This window comes from Eschrichtius robustus, chromosome 12 (assembly GCF_028021215.1).
Source record: "Eschrichtius robustus isolate mEscRob2 chromosome 12, mEscRob2.pri, whole genome shotgun sequence".
NCBI lineage: Eukaryota > Metazoa > Chordata > Mammalia > Artiodactyla > Eschrichtiidae > Eschrichtius > Eschrichtius robustus.
This window is the reverse complement of record NC_090835.1, coordinates 14,378,223-14,392,780: the sequence shown is the minus strand read 5'-3', so window position 1 is coordinate 14,392,780 and position 14,558 is coordinate 14,378,223.

Sequence of the window (14,558 nt, the reverse complement as noted above, 5' to 3'; positions counted from 1 at the left end):
GTCTAATTATTAACATTAATACTTATCAACATGTGCCTCCAAAATGATACTCCCTAACTCTACTTTGGGACTAGACCTAAAAAAAAAGTCAGTTATATTTAAGACACAAAATTTTGACTATCCTAAATTTTTTAAGAATAAATTTTTAGAAATTTAAAAATCATAGGAAAAAAACTAAAATACAACTACCACAAACTGGTAACACTTAAAATCCTAGCATATACGGGATGAAAAATTTTTTGTTTCCTTACTTGTCATGTGTCTGTCATCTCTGTCTCTAAGATTAAAAAATATTAACACTCTCATACTTTTCCCCATCTCTCCTCACACTACTCCAAATATGGGGGATATTTTTGCAATGTTAATTGCAACTCAGTTCTTTGATGCTGAATTTTTGTTTTGGTTCCAGCAGGATTTAATTGATTGAATTTGTTGTCCAGCAGATTTGTTTTTGTTCCAAGGACTCCTAGAACACTCTTCCCTGATTTTTTTTTTTTTTTTAGTATTTCAGAATTTCTGTTATGATCTTTATATCCAAATGAGATCTTAGCCAGATACACTATTCAGCATTAATGTGTTCTTCTGTCAGAATTTGGTAGACATTGTCCTTCTTTCTTCAGGTGTGAAATGGAGCAGTGAGAAGCCAGCATAATTTTTCCCCTCTAGGTGATTATTTTTTTCTGCTTAGAGATAAGTATCAAACATCTTTTATTTTTTTTAAGCTGGCTGTTGACAGTTTTGCCTGTTTGATTACATTTACCTGAATTTATTTCTTATTTGTCTTTTTAATGCATTCTATCATTACAAGGAGCTTATAAAAATACTTCTGTAGATGTGTACTTTTATACATAACTGAATGTAAATTTTAGAAGTTTTATTACCTAACGGGGTACATGCATTGTAGATACTGGCAGATGTTGCCCTCCATCAGGTTCACATTTTCAACGGCCACCATCAATGTATAATTGTCCATGTTGTCCCACACCACACCAATATAGTATATTCATTTTTTAAGCTTTTAAAAGATCAGATCTGATAAGTGAAAAGCAGTATCTTGCTTAATTTCTGTTTTTTATTGTGAGTGCAGTTTAGCTGCTGTTTATATTTAAGGGTGTTTTACATTTCTTTTTCAAGGAGTGAGGTTCATATCCTCTCCCCATTTTTATCGAATATTTTCTTTTGATATGTAGGCATTCCTTATAGATTAAGAAAATTACTTCTCTATCCTTATGATGTTTTATAAAAATATTTTCCCCAATTCATCAATTGTGTATTACCTTTCTTCATAATATTTTATCATGCAGATATATTGTATATTTAATTTTATCAATGATTTTTATGGCCTCTGAGGTTTTTGTCATGGCTAAGAAAGATGTTTCTATTCATATATAATATTTTTCCATTTTTTTCTTTTAAGTATTTTTATAGTTTCTTATGAAACCTCGGACAAGTTACCTTACATTTCTGTGCTTCAATTTCCTTATCTATAAAGTGGGGTTACTATACTCTATTACAAGGCAAACCAGACAGTGAGTTTTTCCATGCTCCAATTATATACCTCTATTTTAACGCTGTACATAATATTGTGTAGCTATTGTTTATTTGTCTAGATGATTGTCATTATTTGAGAGGAAGGATTTTCTTGCCTTCTTTGAGTACCTACTACCTATAAACTTAACACAGTATGTTTAGAGTAAATATTTTTTAATTCAGTTCTATTGAGGTATAACATATATAATAGACTTCACCCAAAGATTTTAATTTTGATGTAGTCCAATTTATCAAATTTTCTGTTTGGTTGGTGGTTTCTGTGTCCTAAGATATCTTTGCCTAACCAAGATCACAGAGATTTTCTCCTTTGTTTTCTTTCAGAATTTTATTATTTTATCTCTTATGTTTAGGTATCTATGATACATTTCAAGTTATTTTTGGTATATAGCAATAAGTAAGAGCTAAGGTTCATTTTATTTTTGCATATTATTACCAATTATTACAGCATCGTTTTCCCAAAGATAATCTTTTCCCTAGTGAATTACCTTAGTTATAGTAAATTGTTCATCCCTTGAATTTTTTCTTTTAGCTCTTTGTACCTTTTGGCCAAACATTAGAAAACATATTCAAATTAAATAACTTTAAAATAGAGAAAACTTTTTTTTTTTTTTTTTTACTAAACTCAATGTTTTCTACATTTTCTCATTGTATTTTCAGTTAATTTAGTTCAACTACTTTCACATTTGGTAGTGATTCATAGGCTGTCAGATGTAATGGAGAGTATGCACCCTGAAATCAGAAAGGCTCACGGTCGAATTCCCACTCTGCCATTGACTGCCTGTCTTTGGGTTACTTATATAATAACCCCTAACCTCAGTTTCTTTAATTATAAAGTGTAGATAATTCCTTTTTCCTAGAGTTATGTGGAAGATTACTTAAAACGGCTAACATAGAAGCAATTACTCATTAAGTATACTTTCTCAATTAGGCTTATGGACTATGGGATTCTTATAAAAGGAGCCCTTTTGCCATGGCTAATATGTACTTTTCATCAAGATTAAGCACTTATCCCACCCACAGTTTCCTTACCTATTTAAAGAAACTGTCAATGGGAATATGCATTTTTTCTATTCATTTTTTTTCACTTTTTAAATTTTTTTGTTAATTTTTACTGCAATAGAGTTGCTTTACAATGTTGTGTTAGTTTCTGCTGTACAGCAAATTGAATCAGTTATACGTATACATATATCCCCTCTTTTTTAGATTTCCTTCCCATTTAGGTCACCACAGAGCATTGAGTAGATTCCCTAGTGTGCTATACACTAGGTTCTCATTAGTGACCTGTTTTATACATAGTAGTGTATATATGCCAATCCCGATTTCCCAGTTCATCCTACCCCCTCTTCCCCCCTTAAACTGTGTGGCTTTTGCCTTTCTGACTATGACTGTTAGGGATGACTGATGTAATTTTGGTGTACATGTAGTCTAATCTATTGCTGCTGGACATGAACAAAAGACAGTAGAGATATCCTTAGACATATGATAATTAGAAAACGCAAATCCATTTGCCAAATTTTCAGTCTATAGGGACAGGATCATGTCAAAAAGACCAAGAGTAGAGTTACAAGGAAAAAAGAAAGATTACGTTATAATTTATTCTTTCACATTCTGTTAGTGGTGTTCAGACCTTAGGTTTATATGTTGTTGAATTGGAAAGCATGTATCTGGTATTGGGAACTATCTTAAGACAGCTACCCTGTGGGACTTCCATGGTGGCACAGTGTTTAAGAATCCGCCTGCCAGTGCAGGGGCACGCGTTCAATCCCTGGTTAGGGAAGATCCTACATGCCGCGGAGCAAACAAGCCCATGCGCCAGAACTACTGCCTGCGCTCTAGAGCCCATGAGCCACACAACCAGTGAGCCCACACACCACAACTACTGAAGCCCATGCACCCTAGAGCCCTTGCTCCACAGCAAGAGAAGCCACTGCAATGAGAAAGCCGTGCACCACAACAAAGAGTAGCCCCCGCTTGCTGCAACTAGGGAAAGCCCGTGCGCAGCAACGAAGACCCAATGCGGCCAAAAATAAAATATAATAAAACCTTAAAAAAAAAAAAAATAGCTACCCTGGAAGTGTAAGTGCTCCAAGGTGGAGTGGATGCAAATTGATCAGTTGAGTGAATTAAAAAAGCTGTAAAACTGTGGGTTCCCTTTCGTCTGATAATAACACGGAGAGAGAGGTTGTGTTCTCTTCCTCATTTTAAGACAGGATGTAAAGCACAGAAAAATCAGAATGGTGGAGGCTGCAGAAAATTTCTTTTACAAGGAGGCTGAAGCGAGTGATTTTGAAATCTGAGCTTAATGGGCCTGTATGAGTTTCTTTTTTCCCTGGCAAGGAAGGAGGGTAATCAGGACTGATTAACAGAGAAAGATGTTCATAAATTCATATCCGTGGGAATTATAAATTTTAAGGGAGGCAAAATACTGGATTGTTGCTTGGTTCTCAGTGAAAGTATCTTGTCCAAGCTCTGTAAACAGTTAGGGTTCATCATAAGAGAAAATGCCTTTATATTAATAATCAGTACTCCTAGAAAAAGCATGCTCTAGCCAAACTTCTATTAAGGTTTGGGGGGAATCTGGTGTAAATATTTAATGTGAATTGTTCATACTGATTTTTAAGAGAGTAGAAACATTCTTATGAATAATGTGATCCATAGTAATACCCATAAGAGAAAATGCATAGGGAAGAGATATTTGGAACTATTACTTAAAATAAAGAATTAATACTTTAATTGAAAAGTTTAGAAGATAATTATAGATTAATATGCAGTTGTAAGAGATAATACAAAGTGATCCTATGTACCTACCCCTATGATAACAACATTCAACAAAATAGAAATAGAAGAGAACCTCCTAAATCTGATAAAAGCTATCTCAGACACCAGCTGACATTATATTTGATGATGGAACGCTGAATGTTTACCCCTTAGACTGGGATTAAGACAAGGGTGTGTGTTCTCACCATTGTTATTCAGGATAGTACTGGAAGTTCTAACCCCTGCAATAAGGCTATGAATAGAAATAAAATGTATCCATATTGGAAAAGAAGTAAAACTATTTCTACTAGCAGATAACTTGATTTTTTATTTAAGAAATCCTTAGGACTACACACAAACACAGAACTAACACAGTAGTATAACAGGGTTGCAAAATTCAAGATCAGTAGGTAAAAATCAATTGTAATTCTACACTAGCAATGAATAATCTGAAAATAAAATTAAGAAAACAATTCCCTTCACAAGAGTATCAGAAAGAACAAAACACTTAGGAATGAATTTGACAAAAGGAGTCTAAAACTTATACTCTGAAAACTACAGACATTATTGAAAGAAATTAAAGATCTAACTAATTCTAAAAACATCCATGTTCATGGATCAGAAAACTTAAAGTTGTTAAAATGGCAACGTTCCCCAAACTGATCCACCGATAAAATACAATTCCCATCAGAATCCCAGCTTGACTTCTCTATAGAAATTGATAAGTTGACTCTAAATTTGTATAGAATTTCAAGGGTTACAGAATAGCCAGAACAATCTTGAAAACTAAGAACAAAGTAGGACTCAAACATCTTGTTGTCAAAGCTAACTACAAAGCAACATTAATCAAAACAGTCTGGTACTACACAAAGAGAGATATACAGATCAATGGAATATAATTGACAGTCCAGATATAAATCCACACATCTACGGTCAACTGATTTTCAACATGGGTGCAAAGATCATCAAATGGAGAAAGAATAGTTTGTTCAACAAATGGTACTAGGACAACTGGATAGCCACCTGTAAAAGAATGAAGTTGCATGCTTACCTCTCACCATATAGAAAATTAACATGAAATGGATCAAAACCCTTAACGTAACAGCTAAAAGTATAAAACACTTAGATGTAAAAAATGACAAATCTTTGTGATTTCAGATTAATCAATTGTTATCTTTGCTACAGTAACAAAAGCACATGTGACTAAAAAAAAGACAAATTAGACTACATCGAAGTTAAGTTCTTTTATTCATCTTCATCAAAAACTTTTTTGACTCTATCGAGAAAGTAAAATGACAACCCACCCAGTAAGAGAAAACATTTGCAAATCATGTTTCTGATAAAGGACATGTATACAGAATATATAAAGAACTGTGGCAAGTCAACCATAGAAGACAAATGATCCAATTATAAAACAGGAAAATAATTTGAATAGGCATTTCTCCAAAGAAGACATATGGATAACAAGCACATGAAAAGATTCTCAACATCATTAGTCATTAGGGAAATGTAAATTAAAGCAACAAAGAGATACTACTTCATACCCAATAGGATGACTATAATCAAAAAGAGAGAAAATGACAAAGGTTGGTGAGGATGTGGAAAAATTGGAAAACTAATGCAGTGCTGGTGAAAATTTAAAATGGAGCAACTGATTTGCAAAAAAATGTTTTGCAGTTCCTCAAAGATTAAACATAAACCTATCATATGACCCAGCAATTTTACTCCCAAATAGATACCAAAGATAAATGAAAATGTATATCCACACAAAAACTTGTACATGAATGTTCCTAACAACATTTTTCTAAATAGTCAAAGTGAAAACAAATGTCTGTCAACTGATGAATAAACAAAGTGTGGTATATCCATATGTACCATATCAGCCATAAGGAGAAATCAAATACTGGTACATTCCAAAACATGAATAAATTCTAAAATATGCCAAGTGATGGAATTCAGACACAAAAGGCCACATATTGTATGATTCCCTTTGTACGAAATATCCAAAATAGTTAAGTCAACAGAGAAGATTAGTGGTTGCTGGGCGTTGGGAAATGAGAGGAATGGGGAATTACTTCTAAGAGGTATGGGGTTTCTTTATAGAGTGCTAAGAATATTCTAAAATTGATTGTGGTGATGATTGCACAACTCTGAATTCATTAAAGAAAACTGATTTGTACCCTTTAAAAGTGTGCATTTTATGTAAATTATATCTCAATAAAGCTGTCAGTAAAGAAATGAAGTAATAAGAAATAGCTCAACTGAACATATTGGCATGGGAAAATATATTTTCAATAAATGTGGTTTTATTATGTCCAATGAGTTTCAGTCTTTTCTTCATTCTCTACACTATTTACATATACAGCAGATATCTATATCTCATATTCTATTGGTTGAAAAACACTGATTTAGTCTGCTTTATAATCCAGGCTAGGAAATTATCTAGCAATTATCTTAATAAGATAATGCAGAAATAGCTTTTACTACAAGTGGTGAGGTAGTTGAAGCATATTTTTGTCCATAAATATAAGAATAATAATTTTATGTTTCTACTTGCTCTTACAGCTGTATTTAATGCACTTTTAAATAAAATTCTATAAATTGAGGAATTAAATAAGATGACAAAACATGATTTTGTCAAAGGGGAAAAGCTCCTTTTCTCAGATTTAACATTTTAACACATTCAGAAATATGCTTGCAACATACACATAAAGAAATTCCTCTCTGAACATAAATGGGTTCCCAAAGTGTGTGAGTATGTATTGTCCCTAATCCAGTTAAGATACTATAGAATTTACAGATATATGCATACCTATGAAAAGTTAAATTTCATGAAAGTTGTGTGGATTTTTATGGCATTAGATTGGGCTTTGGTTTCTCCTTTTCTCTTTTAATTTTAACTGTAAACATTGGCTTATCAGCAGCTTCAGAACTCTTATTGCTTTTGCACTTATTGCGCAAGATAAGATTAGTAATCATAAAATATTATAAATTGGGCACAAATGCAACACACTACATACTGATATGGAGGGGGAAGGCCAAGATTGAAATGACCATACACAACTGCTAACACCATCCCATCTACTGATGTTATTAACCAAAATTTCAGAAACTGAGACCTGACTGAAACAGAGACACTTATTTGGGATTATGACTGTAGCCCAGGAGACACAGATTCAAGAGGCCCTCAAATTGTGCTCTGCCCAACTACAAAATGGAGGGAGCTTATAATGGCAACAGTACAAGGCCACAGTTTGTTACATAGTTGTTTGTCAAGAATTCTAATTGGAACTGGCAAGAAGTAAGGGTGATTGTTAAGCAAGGGTTGGTTGGGGTCTGAAATGTTTGCATAGTTACAAGGAGGGGAAACTTGAGACCATAAGTTCGCAGTTGACAGATGTTGTTCTAAATACGGGGCAGCGGTGTCCTTGGGCTTGGTACAATTCAAAGAAAGTTCGAGTTCTCAGTGGTGCAAGGACCCGTCTGAGACCAGATCCTCAGTGGCTGCCTGACTCCCGTTTTTGTACGCCTAAACTATGATCACAGCCTTCTAATTTCAATTTTTCATCAGGTGACAGGAAGAGTTGATTTGCTTCAGCTGCGACAGTTACCATTTTTTACGTTTATAGCAGTTCAAAGTACAAGAAATTCTGGAAAGACTTTTCATACAACAATTATATATTAGACCAATAATGTGCTAGTGAGTGAAAAAAAAATACACATCAAACTTTCTAATTGAATCATATTCTGAATTTTTCTTTGTAAATTAACATTTAAGTGACAAAATATAGATTTACTTAGAATGAAAAAAATTAAATTTGCTAAAGAGATGTTTTATTTTTGTCTGCATATCTGCTGCAATGGCCAAAGCTTAGTGTATCTGCATGCATCAAATGGCTGCCATTGTGACAACTTGTCTTTCTTTTTTTTTTTATCATTCAGTCATCTATTGTACATCACCTGATTTCGTTATTCTGACCTGCTTCAGAAGTGGATATACTCCTTAGTCTAATGCATGCTACACCATGGACTATCTCTTGGCCCTATAATTTAATTAATTACTGTCATTGAATCCAGTTGTAAACTTGGCTATAAAATAATTTTTATTTTTTTGCTGAGGAGCAGAACATTTGACAAATTTTGGACCAGTTTTATAGATATTTTTTGGGCATGCCTGCACACAAAGTGTCACTGCAGAAGGAGTGTACTTAGAGAGCCAGTTGAAACCCATGATTCCACCTCCCTGCTTACCTACAGGGGGGCTGTGGTATTCACATGATCCAAGTTAAGTCAGTCAGATTCATCAGAGATGCTGAAGGACAATGGGTAGCTGAGCTAATAACACTGAAGGTTCAGGGGCTTAAGCTGCCACTTTATGGTAAGCCATAATGGGCCATGTCCAAATAGAGGAGGGAGAGTAAGAAGCAATTCCCACGGGAGAAAAATGAAACAGGTGACAGAGAGGTCTGAATGGCATGGAAAAGAGATAAGCTGTTTTGAGAACTGGAAAAAACAAATGTGCAGTCCTGGTGCCTTTCTCCAATAAAGGTACCTACACTTGTTGCCATCCATACATTTCTAGAAGTTTCCTCGGTATCCTTTATTTAATACAGCTTTAGGTGGGCTTCTGTTCCTTGCAACTGAATGATGTTTGTCCAGAATGGTCAGCGAAATAGTGCATTAGAGCCTACTGTAATTAAAAGTTCCCGAAAGCTCTCCTGTTCAAAAAATTTATACACATTTTTCTTTTCTTTTTTATCCCCCTGAAAACTACAATAGAAACTGGTTCTCTCAGTGGGGAAATATCTTCTCTCTCTTTAGAATTCAAGCAATAACAATTCTATGGGGTAATGATTATTCTAGACACATGGTACCATGTAAATTAATCTATTGCTTTGGTAGCACTGCTCCAAAAAAACAGTGCTGATGCTGAGTGTACAGAGTGAACAAATTAATTAGCCAGACTGAAAATCAAATAAATCTCACCGTGGTGACCTCTGTGTAGTAGAATAAAAAAGTCATTAAGTTCATGTAGTAACTTTGGTTGAAGTAAAACCAAGCTTAAATGGGGCTAAGTGTTCTCATTATTTATACTGTACAGTCTAGTTCAGGACCACAAGAAACTCCTCCTGGCTGGGTGAGGTTGATCTTAAGAGTCTGGTCAATAGCAAATTATTGGTCTCTGACCAAAAGGCAGTCTGCCCCATTAATGATCCAAGAAAATAAAATGCTGAGAAAATAAATATTCTAATTCCTTCTCCTGTACAAATGATCTTCTGGTAGTAAGGGAAGCCTCAAAAACAAGAGGCAGTCATCAGATTGCTCACTTTGGTCACAAAGAAATCCAGTTAAATAAATATAAACAGAAAAAGAATTGTATCGTAAATACCCAGGTATACTTCATGGTACCAAAGGTAAAAATAGCATCAAACTCCTGAACGACCAAAGAGTCCTACCCAGGGCTTTGTTGCCTCAACCAGGGAAGGACACACTTCAATTAATCTTATTAATAAAAATAAAGGCCTAAAATTACATGCCCCCCTGTTAATTGCAAGGGTCTGGGAAGTGCTATCTCCAATATGCTCTGTTTCTCTAGTCAAATCTCTAAAAACAGACTAAGATGGAGATTTGTGTGCAGGCAACATACTGCGTTCATTCAGCAACAACATATGTAAGTAAACGAGGGAAGCAGGCAGAGAGACAAGTTGAACAGCAATTCACTTACAAGAGAGGTTTCAACTGATCCAAGAGGGAGTTCTGGAGCTAGAATCGCCTTTCAGAGTTGTTCCAAACTAAGCAAGGGTGTCAGGTCTTTGTATCCCCATGCCAACCAGATATTGGATGCAGATCAGCCCTGGAGAGAGATCATAACCTTTGTAAGCAGCTTCTTTAGGCTGGGGGTGATGCTTGCAAAGAAACACATCTGTGAGCCAGCAGCAGCCAACACTCCAGATGGCTGGGCAAATGAGGGCTTCAGTCCTAAGAAGGATCTGGTCAGCACACCATGGCATTCCCTGCAATTTACCCTTTGTGCTTCTAGGATGAACTCACTTCTTATAGTGAGTTCACCTTCCTTGGGAGCTGCTTTTTCAGCATTCAGTATAGTCTTCTTTCCTCCGGAAACATACCAGAGCAAAGTGTGTGGGGTGAATCACAGCTCTCACTGCCGCAGCTCTTCTTAAGGCTGCAGCTGATTCTCCTCATCTTCCTCCTGTACTTCCCATTCTAGATTTCCCTCACACTCTGCTAATTCCTCTGCTGTTCAAGGTGTCTTAGCTAGTGAGGCGACACAGAACCTTTTCACTGAGGGGTTTGAGACCATGGTCACCATGTACTTCCCAGGCTGTGGCTATTGCCCTTGTCCATTGATGATTAAATTGGTCAACAGGTTGCCAAGAGACACCTAAGTGCCAAACCTGCCCTTCCCTGTACTCCATTGTGTCATAGTATCCCTATTTTCTCTTGGTAATCAAGGTCAATATCCCCTACCAGTGTGGTGATTGCTTCAAACGAACAGATGTCAGACAAAGCTGAAACCTAAATAGCATTTTAACCTTACCCCTTGTAGATGAAACAGGACCTCCAGAGCCCCAGAGCCCCAGAGCCTAAAGTTGTGAAGAGGAAAGCACTTCTACCTCCCCTGTGGGTTTTCAGACTCATGTATCCTTACCTAATGCATACATGGTGATAGAATCCACGGACCCAATGGTTATGTGCCCCACTGCCAGAGCTCCTTTTCTATAAAATGGGTCTATTAGTCTGAGAAAATATTATGCAAGATCCTGTGTTAATGGAACAAATACTCTGTTAAGTCCACAGATAGTGTTGCTGCTTCCATTCTTGGAGGCAGCAAAGACAAACACATACTTTCAAATTTTGTCAATCCCAATCAAAATGAATTGTTCCCTCATCCAGATAGAGGGTTTTAATGTAATCATCATGGCACCAAAAGATTTGTTAGTCTCTTTATACTCTCTGCTCACTCCATAAATCCATTTGCAGGCCTTTTCCTCAGATCTTCTTGTCCTTGGTCTTTTGATCTTTCTCCTTCCAAGTTCCAGACTAAACAGATAAGGTCCTTGCCACTGTCCATGAATTCCTGTGTGTATTTTTACTTTAACTCACTTCTCTTTCCATATAAAATGTTTGACCAGAATAAAATGAATGACCAATCCAAAGCTCAGTCTGCTGGGAGACTTTCTCTCACTATCATCTTTCTGCCAAGTGGGACCATAGTGCAGCAGCAGTCCATTTTGGCTGCACTCACATACTGAGCCGACTTACCATAGGCCACATTTGACCTTGTTCCTCCTCCATCAGCTTATCAGAGGGACTCCCCATGAGGGCCTGGGTGTATGCTAAGGGAGAAGCATTAGTGCAACGGTGGCAAATGGCCTGGTGTTCTTGACGATCTACTCATGAAATTTACTTGTGCCCTGTGGCACTGCTCATGCCCCATCTTGGATGTAACCACTAACCCCTGAACTGTCAGCTTTTATCTCCTGCTCTCTGGAGAAGAGGAGATGGAAAATATATTGGAGGTCTTACCGACATCTCGGTAAGACCTCCAATATATTTTCCATTTCTTGCTCATTGGCCGAATTGATAGAATGCCATTGATGTAATGGGGTGGTATGCTGTTCTGTGAAACAAATCCTTATGGACTATATTAAGACAGAGCAGGAGAGTTAATATAGCTCTCCTGTAAGAACTTTAAATATACTTTTGTCTGCTGTCTCGTTTGAATGAATATTACTTATTTTTCTTCTTTATGGGGATGGAAGAAAACACCTTTGCCAAATTATTGGCCAGATACCATGTACCTGAGGTGGTATAAATCTGCTGGACAAAGATATTACCCCTGAAAGAGCAGCTGCAATTGGGGCTACTGCTTGCTTAAGTTTGTAGTAGTCCACTGTCATCTTCCAGGATACAAGTGATTTTGTGAAGACCAGACAGCTGAATTAAATTGGGAGATGATGAAAGTCACCAATTCTTATTCCTTTAAGTGCTTAGGGATAGCCCTAATCTCTGATATCTGACGTTCCCCTGGAATGTGATACTATTTTTGATTTACAGTCTTGAGGGTAGCCTTTCCCACTATAATATCTCCTCCCTCAAAGACTGCATAGGCCAAAGGACCAATATGAGTTTTTTCCAACTACTAAATATGTCCATTTCAGTTATACTGGAAATTGGTAAAAAGATCACTGATTAGGTCCACGGGCCCAAAGATGAGCTGGACCTAAGTCAGGACTTGATTTATTACATGGTCCTCACATACCAGTACTCTAACCAGGGGGTCATGATGACACATTCAGTCCCTGAGTATCAATGTCAACTTGGATTTTGTATCCAACGAAATGCCTGGATGTTCTTTTTTTCTTCAGTGTATGTATAACATTTCTCCAGGAAATGACTGTGGTTTGTTAGGGGAAGATATAGAAGAATCATTAGTGTATATACTTTCTATGGTGTTGAATGGTCCCTCCTCCAGGAACTGGGCCTCTCCTTCAATCAATGGGTTCTTAATCTGAGAACTGACTTGGGATTGGAAACCTTAGTAGTTAACCTGACCCTTTAATCGTACATCTTTAATTTGACACCCTAAGAACACCATATTCTGTTTAGCCAGCTCCGTAGCTCTTTACATGTCAGGCAGTCACTCTGATCTTGTTTGACGTTGCCACTCACTATGATAATTCCACACATCTTAGTTCTACCAGAAAACTACTAGTTTGAGTTTCTATCAGCCTAATAGCTACTGGTTTAAGCAGTTCAATAACAATGTCTCCTATAGTTAGCCATGGCCTACAGAGGACATCCACCACTAAGCTTCTCACCGATGGTTGTGCCCATTAGCAATGCATCTCTTATCACGTTGGCAATAATTTTATAACTTCTTTGTCACTTTGGTAAACAGAATGTCTAAAGGGCTTGTATTACTTCGGGATTAGATTCTTTTCTTTCATCATGCTTTCAAGATTCATATGTGTTGTTGCATACCAGTATTTCTTTCCTTTTTTAAAAAATTCCTGATTAGGATTCAATTCTATTTATATACCACAATTCATTTTTCCACTCACTTTTGTATGGATTGTTAGGTTATTTCCAGTTTAAAGGTATTATAACTAAGCAGCTATGAATATTCCTATATACATCTTTTGTCTAGAAACATGTTTTCATTTCTCTTAAACACCAGAGTGTATTTGCTGGTTTATATGATAAGTAGTATATATTTAACTTATTATAAAATTGGCAAACTGTTTTTCAAAGTGATTTTTATTATACATTCCTAGCAGTACTGTATGAGTATTCCAGTTACTCCATATTCTCACAAACACTTGGCACTGTCTTTTTAGTTTTAGTTATTTTAATGAGATACGTGGTATACCTTGTTGTGGTTTTAGTACAAATTTCCTTGATAAATAATTTTACTGGCATTGCTTCATATGCTTATTGGCCATACGTATATATTCCTTTGTAAAATATTTGTTCAAATCTTTTGCCAGTTGTGGTGAGCAGGATGTCTTTTTATTGAGTTGTAAGGGTTATTTATATATTACAGATACAAGACCTTTGATTGATATATATATATATATATACACACATGTATAGTTTGAATTATTATTTTCTTTATGGTGCCTTTTAAAGAACAGTAATCATAAATGTTGAGGATGTGCAGTTTATCAGTTTATCTTTATCTTTTCTGTTTTGTGTCTTTTTTAAGAAAAATTTGCCTAACCTAAAGTCACAAAGATTGTTTCTTATGATTTTCTAGAAGTCCTAGAGTTTTAACTTTCATATTCAGGACTATAATCCATTTTGAGTTTATTTTTGTTCATTTTCTGAGATACATGTTGAAGTTCATTTTTTTTCCATTTCAATACACAGTTGTCGTAGCTCCATTTGTTAAAAATCTATCCATTCTCCCATTGAATTACCATGCATACATTTGGAAAATCAGTTGAACATATCCATGTGATCTAGTTTTGGACATTATTCTGTTCCCTTAATCTACATGTCTACACTTATATCTTGTTTTCTACAGTATGATAAAGAGTCTTGAAATCAAGTACAGATTTGATATTTTGATCAACTTTGTTCTTTTTCAAAAAATATTAGGCTACTATAGATCATTTGCATTCCTCAGAAATTTTAGAATTAGCTTTTCAACTTCTAAGAAAAATAGTAAGATCTGCTAGAATATTATATTGAAAGTATAGAGCTATTTGAGGAGAACTGAAATC